A 3,053-nucleotide genomic window follows, 5' to 3' on the forward strand; every position below is an offset into this window, starting at 1 on the left:
GACCATCACCTTCAACTCAACCTGGCTAAGACCGAACTGCTTGTGGTTTCAACAAACCCATCACTTTATCAAAATTTCACCATCCAGTTAGGCTCATCAACCATAACTCCTTCAAAAACAGCTAGAAACCTTGGAGTTGTGATTGATGATAAACTGACTTTCTCAAACCACATTGCTAAAACTGCCCGTTCCTGCAGATTTGCTTTATACAACATTAGGAAGATCAGGCCCTTTCTTTCAGAACATGCAACACAACTCCTTATTCAAGCTCTTGTTCTATCCAGGCTGGACTATTGCAATGCTCTCTTGGCAGGTCTTCCAACCACTTCTATTAAACCTCTAGTAAACAAGATGAATCTTTAATGAGCTGAAAAAAGAACGTACGTCACACCTCTGTTCATCAATTTGCACTGGCTACCAGTAGCTGTTCGCATAAAATTCAAAGCATTAATGTTTGCCTACAAAACCACCACTGGCTCTGCACCCCTTTACCTTAATTCACTACTTCAGACTTATGTGCCCTCTAGAAGCTTGCGTTCTGCAAGTGAACGATGCGTTATTGTGCCATCTCAAAGAGGCACAAAATCACTTTCACAGGCTTTTACATTAACTGTTCCCTCCTGGTGGAATGACCTGCCCAACACAATCCGAGCAGCTGAGTCCTTACCCATCTTCAAGAAACGACTAAAAACACATCTGTTCCATCTTTATTTGACCCTCTAACTCTAGCACTTTCTATTCTATTTTAATTCTACTTAATCTATTTATCTTCTTTTTTATTAAAAAAAAAACACTAACTTTCAATTTTTTCGATTCTATCTACTTGTTTTTCTTTGTGTGTGTGTGTATTATATATATATACTGTATATATATATATATATATATTTACTTGTCATTTGCACTTATATATTGTTGCTCTTTTGTTAGTTTTGACTGCTTTTATTGTCCTCATTTGTAAGTCGCTTTGGATAAAAGCGTCTGCTAAATGACTAAATGTAAATGTATAAGAATGGGTTCTCCATTCATCCAAGCCACCATAAAACCTGTGAATGAAGGTTGCTACAAGTTTTACAAATCACAGCTTGAAGTGACCGGGTCATGTGTGCGTGTGTGTGCATGTGTTGCATCCAATCTGCCCTCTGAGCCTCTCCTGGCTTAGACTGATCCATGTTGCCACGGTGACGTGAGAAGGCTGAGTGATCGAGATCCTTTCTGCATTCATCACGAGGGCTGGTTGGTAATTTAGAGAGGAATGATTGCCTAACAACATCATGGTTTAGAAACATCAGTTCAGACCATCTCCTCAACAATCGACTCAAAACTAACAGACACAAAATGTGCAAGTCCTTAACAGTAACAATTCAACAATCAATTTTACCAGAGTAGAGAGATCAATAACTGGGACAAGGATATAGAGATAAGAGGATAACAGGATATGAGGAAAGTAACAGAACTAATGAAGAGGGGAAAAACAGAAACAGATTGATCTACAAGAAAACAAACTGATAGAATTTAAATGCAGAGACAAACACATAGGAAGCGAGTAAATAATTAGCTGCTTAAGACATTCACTGTGACTGGATTTGTCTTCTGACACTATAAACTATAATCTGACACTATAATCTTTTACAATTAAAAGAGCTCTTCTTGCTCCTATTTTTGACTGATAAAAACATGGAATGTAACATCCACTTTTTATAAAAGTTCCACTCATAAATAATTGTTGTGTGATGAGATTTCATGTTAACTTTTCCCTAAGAGCAGGTTCCCCAATATGTTTAGAAACTACAAATAGCTTGAGGCATTGGACAGAACTGCACTTTTATCAAGAGATCTACTACAGGTCAAATTTTTCTTTATGCCAAAAACTTTTTATTTGCACATCAGAGAAAAAAAATTATCTCTCAAATCCATTTCCATTGTAAGTGCCATATAAGTGCCACTGTTAGCTGCTGTGATTAGAACCAGCCATTACAGCTAACCTTTATGAATCACACTGCAACATCTGTTTCAGGTAGCATCACAAAATGAAAATTTTGCCTGGGCACAAACTTGTTCAGGGATATTAGACTACTGTAACATATATTTCTGCTATATATGTTTCTTGCATTAGCCTACTGTATGTACACTAGCAGTCAAAAGATCAAAAGAACAGTAAGATTTTAAATGTTTTTTAAAGAATTCTCTTCTGCTCACCAAGCTTGCATTTATTTGATCCAAAGTACAGCAAAAACAGTAATATTGTGAAATATTTTTACTATTTAAATTAACTGCTTTATATTTGAATATATTGTAAAATGTAATTTACTCCTGTGATTTAAAGATGAATTTTTAGCATCATTACTGTCAGTCACATGATCCTTCAGAAATTATTTTAATATTCTGATTTGCTGATATTCTGATTATTATTATTATGGTGAACAACGTAATTAGAATTTGTAGATTTTTAAAGGTTGTTTTATGAATAAAAAGTTCAGAACAGCATATATCTGAAATCTAAATTTTTGTAACATTATACATTTCTTTATCATCACTTTTGATCAATTTAAAGCATCCTTGCTAAATAAAAGTATTAATTTCTATAATTTCTTTCCATCTCTTCTGCTCACCAAGCTTGCATTTATTTGATCCAAAGTACAGCAAAAACAGTAATATTGTGAAATATTTTTACTATTTAAATTAACTGCTTTATATTTGAATATATTGTAAAATGTAATTTACTCCTGTGATTTAAAGATGAATTTTTAGCATCATTACTGTCAGTCACATGATCCTTCAGAAATTATTTTAATATTCTGATTTGCTGATATTCTGATTATTATTATTATGGTGAACAACTTAATTAGAATTTGTAGATTTTTAAAGGTTGTTTTATGAATAAAAAGTTCAGAACAGCATATATCTGAAATCTAAATTTTTGTAACATTATACATTTCTTTATCATCACTTTTGATCAAATTAATGCATCCTTGCTAAGTGAAAGTATTAATTTCTATAATTTCTTCACCCCCCCCCCCCCCCCCCCCAAAAAAATATTCTTTTTAATAGTTTTG

The sequence above is a fragment of the Sinocyclocheilus grahami genome, unplaced genomic scaffold (genome assembly GCF_001515645.1).
Source record: "Sinocyclocheilus grahami isolate Dianchi unplaced genomic scaffold, SAMN03320097.WGS_v1.1 scaffold710.1, whole genome shotgun sequence".
Lineage (NCBI taxonomy): Eukaryota > Metazoa > Chordata > Actinopteri > Cypriniformes > Cyprinidae > Sinocyclocheilus > Sinocyclocheilus grahami.